The sequence below is a fragment of the Arachis hypogaea genome, chromosome 17, assembly GCF_003086295.3.
Source record: "Arachis hypogaea cultivar Tifrunner chromosome 17, arahy.Tifrunner.gnm2.J5K5, whole genome shotgun sequence".
NCBI classification, from domain to species: Eukaryota; Viridiplantae; Streptophyta; class Magnoliopsida; order Fabales; family Fabaceae; genus Arachis; species Arachis hypogaea.
In genome coordinates, this window is record NC_092052.1 from 60534560 (window position 1) to 60542204 (window position 7645).

Below are 7645 nucleotides of genomic sequence, written 5' to 3' on the forward strand. Positions count from 1 at the left end.
TTCCTCACTAGGATTCACGTCCTCCTCCTCTTCTGTGGTTTCGGCCATGATGGTCATTTCAATGGCCTTGCACTCTCTTTTTGGATTTTCTTCTGTATTGCTTGGGAGAGCACTAGGAGGGGTTTCAGTGATCTTCTTACTCAGCTGGCCCACTTGTGCCTCCAAATTTCTAATGGAGGACCTTGTTTTATTCATAAAATTCAGAGTGGCCTTAGATCGATCAGAGACTAAGTTTGCTAAATTAGAGGTATTTTGTTCAGAGTTCTCTGTCTGTTACTGAGTGGATGATGGAAAAGGCTTGCTATTGCTAAACCTGTTTCTTCCACCATTATTAAAGCCTTGTTGAGGCTTTTGTTGATCCTTCCATGAGAGATTTGGGTGATTTCTCCATAAGGGATTATAAGTGTTTCCATAGGGTTCACCCATGTAATTTACCTCTGCAATTGCAGGATTCTCAGGATCATAAGCTATTTCTTCAGAAGATGCCTCTTGAGTACTGTTGGATGCAGCTTGCATTCCATTCAGACTCTGAGAAATCATATTGACTTGCTGAGTCAATATTTTATTCTGAGCCAATATGGCATTCAGAGTATCAATTTCAAGAACTCCCTTCTTCTGAGGCATCCCATTATCCATAGGATTCCTCTCAGAAGTGTACATGAACTGGTTATTAGCAACCATGTCGATGAGTTTTTGAGCTTCTGCAGGTGTTTTCTTTAGGTGAATGGATCCACCTGTAGAAGTATCCAATGACATCTTAGCTAATTCAGATAGACCATCATAGAATATATCCAGGATGGTCCATTCTGAAAGCATGTCAGAAGGACACTTTTTGGTCAGTTGCTTATATCTCTCCCAAGCTTCATAGAGGGATTCACCTTCTTTCTGTCTGAAGGTTTGAACATCCACTCTAAGCTTGCTCAGCTTTTGAGGAGGAAAGAACTTGGCCAAGAAAGCCTTGACCAGCTTATCCCAAGAGTTCAGGCTATCCTTAGGTTGAGAGTCCAACCATATTCTAGCTTTGTCTCTTACAGCGAAAGGGAAAAGCATGAGCCTGTAGACTTCAAGATCTACTCCATTAGTCTTAACAGTATCACAGATCTGCAAGAATTCAGTTAAGAACTAAAAATGATCTTCAGATGGAAGTCCATGAAACTTGTAATTTTGTTGCATTAGAGAAACTAATTGAGGTTTAAGCTCAAAATTGTTTGCTCCAATGGTAGGGATGGAGATGCTTCTTTCATGTAAATTAGAATTAGGTGCAGTAAAGTCACCAAGCATCCTCCTTGCATTATTATTATTTTCGGCTGCCATATCCTCTTCTTGTACGAAAATTTCTGTAAGGTTATCTCTGGATTGTTGTATTTTAGCTTCTCTTAGTTTCTTCTTCAGAGTCCTTTCAGGTTCAGGGTCTGCTTCAACAAGAATGTTCTTGTCCTTGCTCCTGCTCATATGAAAAAGAGGGAACAGAAAAATAATAATAATAGGGATCCTTTTTGCCCAGGTATAGAGGTTCCCCTGTGTGAGTAGAAGAAGAAAAGAATGTAATGTAAAGAAGGGAAGTAGAGAAAATTCGAACACAGATGGAAGAGGGGGTTCGAATTTGGGTGCGATGAAGTGTTAGTAGATGAATAAATAAATAGAAGGAGATGAGAGAGAAAGAGGATTTTCGAAAATAAAATTTTAAAAAGGGGTTAGTGATTTTCGAAAATTAGGAATGAAATCAAGTTAAAATAAAAAATTGAAACAATTAGTTAATTAAAAAAAATTTTGAAAAAGAGGGAGATATTTTCAAAAATTAGAGAGAGAGAGTTAGTTAGGTTGTTTTGAAAAAGATAAGAAACAAACAAAAAGTCAATTAGTTAGTTGAAAAAGATTTGAAAATTAATTTTGAAAAGATAAGAAGATAAGAAGTTAGAAAAGATATTTGAAAATCAAATTTTTGAAAAAGATAAGATTTTTAAAAAAGATATGATAGAAAGATACGATTAGAATTAGTTTTGAAAAAGATTTAATTTTTAAAATCATAATTAATGACTTGACTCACAAGAAATCACAAGATATGATTCTAGAACTTAAAGTTTGAATCTTTCTTAACAAGTAAGTAACAAACTTGAAATTTTTGAATCAAAACATTAATTTTTGATGATATTTTCAAAAATATGATATAAAAATAAGAAAAAGATTTTGAAAATATTTTGAAAAAAGATTTTTGAAATTTTCAAAAATAAATAAAAAAAATGGAAAAGATATGATTTTTGAAAAAGGTTTGAAAAAGATAAGATTTTTAAATTGAAAATTTGATTTGACTCATAAGAAACAACTAAGTTTTAAAAAGTTTTGAAAAAGTCAACTCAAATTTTTTAAATTTATGAGTGAAAAAGGGAAAGATATTTTTTTGATTTTTGAATTTTTAATGATGAAAGAGAAAAACATGAAAATGATGCAATGCATGAAGATTTTGAATCAAAACAATGAATGCATGCAAGAATGCTATGAATATCAAGATGAACACCAAGAACTTATTTTTGAAAAATTTTCAAGAAAAGAAAAACACCAAACTTAGAAATTTTTCATGTATAGATGATGAGCGGATAATTTATACGCTTTTTGACATTGTTTTTAGTATGTTTTTAGTAGGATCTAGTTACTTTTAGGGATGTTTTTAATAGATTTTGTGTTAAATTCATATTTCTGGACTTTACTATGAGTTTGTGTGATTTTCTGTGATTTCAGGTATTTTCTGGCTGAAATTGAGGGACTTGAGCAGAAATCAGATTCAGAGGTTGAAAAAGGACTGCTGATGCTGTTGGATTCTGACCTCCCTGCACTCAAAGTGGCTTTTCTGGAGCTACAGAACTCGAAATGGTGCGCTTCCAATTGCGTTGGAAAGTAGACATCCAGGGCTTTCCAGCAATATATAATAGTCCATACTTTGGCTAAGAATTGACGACGTAAACTGGCGTTCAACGCCAGCTTTCTACCCAAATCTGGCGTCCAGCGCCAGAAAAGGATCCAAAACCAGAGTTGAACGCCCAAACTGGCACAGAAACTGGCGTTCAACTCCACAAATGGCCTCTGCACGTGCAACACTCTGGCTCAGCCCAAACACACACCAAGTGGGCTCAGGAAGTGGATTTATGCATCAATTACTTACTCATGTAAACCCTAGTAGCTAGTTTATTATAAATAGGACCTTTTACTATTGTATTAGGCATCTTTTGATGATCTTTGGATTACCTTATGATCCTTTGATCACGTTTTAGGGGGCTGGCCATCTCGGCCATGCCTGGACCTTTCACTTATGTATTTTCAACGGTAGAGTTTCTACACTCCATAGATTAAGGTGTGGAGCTCTGCTGTTCCTCAAAGATTAATGAAAGTACTACTGTTTTCTATTCAATTCATCTTATTTCGCTTCTAAGATATCCATTCGCACCCAAGAACGTGATGAAGGTGATGATTATGTGTGACGCTCATCATCCTTCTCCCTTATGAACGCGTGCCTGACAAACACTTCTGTTCTACATGAAATAAGCTAGAATGAATATCTCTTAGATCTCCTAACCCGAATCTTCGTGGCGTAAGCTAGAATGATGGCGGCATTCAAGAGAATCCGGAAGGTCTAAACCTTGTCTGTGGTATTCTGAGTAGGATTCAATGATTGAATGACTGTGACGAGCTTCAAACTCGCGATTGTTGGGCGTTAGTGACAGACGCAAAAGGAGGGTGAATCCTATTCCAGCATGATCGAGAACCGACAGATGAATAGCCGTGCCGTGACAGGGTGCGTGAGCATATTATTCACTGAGAGGAGGGGATGTAGCCACTGACAACGGTGATGCCCTTGCATAAAGCCAGCCAGGGAAAGGAGTAAGACTGATTGGATGAAGATAGCAGGAAAGCAGAGGTTCAGAGGAACGAAAAGCATCTCCATTCGCTTATCTAAAATTCCTACCAATGAATTACATAAGTATTTCTATCCCTATTTTATTATATTAAATTCGAAAACACCATTATCACTTTATATCTGCCTGACTGAGATTTACAAGGTGACCATAGCTTGCTTCATACCAACAATCTCCGTGGGATTCGACCCTTACTCACGTAAGGTATTACTTGGACGACCCAGTGCACTTGCTGGTTAGTTGTATCGAAGTTGTGACAATTATGAATTAAGATCAGAGCACCAAGCTTTGGAGCCATTACCAGGATTTGTTCGAGCCTGGAGATCACAATTTCGTGCACCAAGTTTTTGGCGCCGTTGCCGGGGATTGTTTGAGTCTTCGGCAAGCTTTTGGTCCGGTAACATCAGTGCCAAATTCCCTTTTGATCCGGCAACAGCACCAAGTTTTTGGCGCCGTTGCCAGGGATTGTTTGAGTTTGGACAACTGACGGTTCATCTTGTTGCTCAGATTAGGTAATTTTCTTTTTATTTTATTTTTCAAAACTTTTTCAAAAATCTTTCAAAAATATTTTCAAAAAAATTTCTCCTGTTTTCGAAAAATATAAAAATATTTTCAAAAATTTTATTCAAAATTTTTAAGAATGAATTCTAGTGTTTCATGAAGCATGTGAAGCCTGGCTGGCTGTAAAGCCATGTCTAAATTCATTTGGACTGAGGCTTGCAATTTGTTATCAAGAACAAATTAGTTGTTGCTCATCCACCCGCTGCTGATCCATGATCACCTGCTGAAGCTTGGCTGGCCATTGGCCATGTCTAGTGTTTTGGACTGGAGCTTTCATTGAAAGCTTGGCTGGCTAGTGAGCCATGTCTAATTCCTGGACTAAAGCTTTAGACTAACATGGCAAGATTCCTGGAATTCATATTAAAAATTTTGGAATCCTTATTTTTTCTTTTTCATATTATTTTCGAAAAAAAATCCAAAAAAAATTAGAAAATCATAAAAATCAAAAATTTTTGTGTTCTTGTTTGAGTCTTGAGTCATATCATAAGTTTGGTGTCACTTGCATATGCATCTAGCATTTTTCGAAAATATCATGCATTCATAGTGTTCTTCATGATCTTCAAGTTGTTCTTGGTAAGTCTTCTTGTTTGATCTTGATGATTTTTTGTTTTGTGTCTTTTCATGTTTATCATATGCATTCTTGAATTCTTAGTGTCTAAGCATTAAAGAATTCTAAGTTTGGTGTCTTACATGTTTTCTTTGCATTAAAAATTTTTCAAAATTGTGTCTTGATGTTCATCATGACATTCAAAGTGTTCTTGGTGTTCATCTTGACATTCATAGCATTCTTGCATGCATTCATTGTTTTGATCTAAAAATTTCATGCATTGCATAATTTTTATGTTTTTCATAAAAAATTCAAAAAAATCAAAAAAATATCTTTCCCTTTTTCTCTCATCAAATTCGAAAATTTGGATTGACTTTTTCAAAAATTTTTAAAATCAAATTGTTTCTCATGAGTCAAATCAAATTTTCAATTTAAAAATCTTATCTTTTTCAAAATCTTTTTCAAAAATCAAATCTTTTTCAAAATTCTTAGTTATTTTCGAAAATTCCAAAAATACTTTTCAAAAATCTTTTCTTATTTTTATATCAAATTTTCGAAAATAACATAATCAATTAATGTTTTGATTCAAAAATTTGAAGTTTGTTACTTGCTTGTTAAGAAAGATTCAAACTTTAAGTTCTAGAATCATATCTTGTGATTTCTTATGAATCAAGTCATTAATTGTGATTTTAAAAATCAAATCTTTTTCAAAACTAATTTCAAATCATATCTTTTCAAAAATATCTTCTTATCTTATCTTTTTCAAAAAAATATCTTTTCAAAATATCTTTTCTAACTTCCTAACTTCTTATCTTTTCAAAATTTGTTTCAACTAACTAACTAACTTTTTGTTTGTTTCTTAACCTTTTCAAAACCACCTAACTAACTCTCTCTCTCTCATTTTTCGAAAATATCTCTCCCCTTTTTCAAAATTTCTTTTTAATTTATTAATTATTTTAATTTTTAAAACTTAATTTTCGAAAATTACTAAATATTTTTCAAAAACTATTTTCAAAAATCACTAACTCCTTTTTCAAAATAATTTTCGAAAATTATTCCTCCCCCATCTCATTCTAATTATTCATTCATATCCTAACATCTCATCTCACATCTCTTCCATTCGTACAGTTGCATTTCTTCCTTTACATCACATTCTTTGTCTCCCCCTTCTCTTCCACTCACAAAGGGATCTCTATACTGTGGTATAAAGGATCTCTATTATTATTATCATTTTTCTGTCCATTCTTCCTTGTCATATGAGCAGGAGCAAGGATAAGAACATTCTTGTGGAAGCAGATCCAGAACCTGAAAGGACTCTGAAGAGAAAATTAAGAGAAGCTAAAATACAACAATCCAGAGATAACCTTTCAGAAATTTTCGAACAGGCAGAGGAGATGGCAGCCGAAAATAATAATAATGTAAGGAAGATGCTTGGTGACTTTACTGCACCTAATTCCAATTTACATGGAAGAAGCATCTCCATTCCTGCCATTGGAGCAAACAACTTTGAGCTGAAACCTCAATTAGTTTCTCTGATGCAGCAGAACTGCAAGTTTCATGGACTTCCATCTGAAGATCCTTTTCAGTTCTTAACTGAATTCTTGCAGATATGTGATACTGTTAAGACTAATGGAATAGATCCTGAAGTCTACAGGCTCATGCTTTTCCCTTTTGCTGTAAGAGACAGAGCTAGATTATGGTTGGATTCTCAACCCAAAGACAGCCTGAACTCTTGGGATAAGCTGGTCACGGCTTTCTTAGCCAAGTACTTTCCTCCTCAAAAGCTGAGCAAGCTTAGAGCTGATATTCAAACCTTCAGACAGAAAGAAGGTGAATCCCTCTATGAAGCTTGGGAAAGATACAAACAGTTGACCAAAAAGTGTCCTTCTGACATGCTTTCAGAATGGACCATCCTGGATATATTCTATGATGGTTTATCTGAGCTATCAAAGATGTCACTGGACACCTCTGCAGGTGGATCCATTCACCTAAAGAAAACGCCTACAGAAGCTCAAGAACTCATTGACATGGTTGCTAATAACCAGTTCATGTACACTTCTGAAAAGAATCCTATGACTAATGGGACGCCTATGAAGAAGGGAGTTCTTGAGGTTGATACTCTGAATGCCATATTGGCTCAGAATAAAATATTGACTCAGCAAGTCAATATGATCTCTCAGAGTCTGCATGGAATGCAAGCTGCATCCAACAGTACTCAAGAGGCATCTTCTGAAGAAGAAGCCTATGATCCTGAGAACCCTGCAATAGCAGAGGTAAATTACTTAGGTGAACCTTATGGAAACACCTATAACTCAACATGGAGAAATCATCCAAATTTCTCATGGAATGATCAAAAGCCCCAACAAGGCTTTAATAATGGTGGAAGAAACAGGTTTAGCAATAGCAAGCCTTTTCCATCATCAACTCAGCAACAGACAGAGAACTCTGAACAAAATGCTTCTAATTTAGCAGATCTAGTCTCTGATCTATCTAAGGCCACTGTAAGTTTCATGAATGAAACAAGGTCTTCCATTAGAAATCTGGAAGCACAAGTGGGCCAGCTGAGTAAAAGGATCACTGAAATCCCTCCTAGTACTCTCCCAAGTAATACAGAAGAGAATCCAAAAGG

General features: G+C 35.2%; 2 non-coding genes across 2 annotated transcripts; one reads left to right on the forward strand and one right to left on the reverse strand.

Annotated features, from left to right (window-relative positions):
• Window positions 1-810: 810 nt before the first annotated feature.
• Window positions 811-918, forward strand: LOC112767817 (small nucleolar RNA R71). Its single transcript, XR_003185258.1, has one exon. It is a non-coding gene; the product is annotated as a small nucleolar RNA R71 (small nucleolar RNA).
• A 5888-nt stretch (window positions 919-6806) lies between these two features.
• LOC112768639 (small nucleolar RNA R71) lies at window positions 6807-6914 on the reverse strand. The gene has a single exon (XR_003186043.1). It is a non-coding gene; the product is annotated as a small nucleolar RNA R71 (small nucleolar RNA).
• Between the last annotated feature and the right edge of the window lie 731 nt (window positions 6915-7645).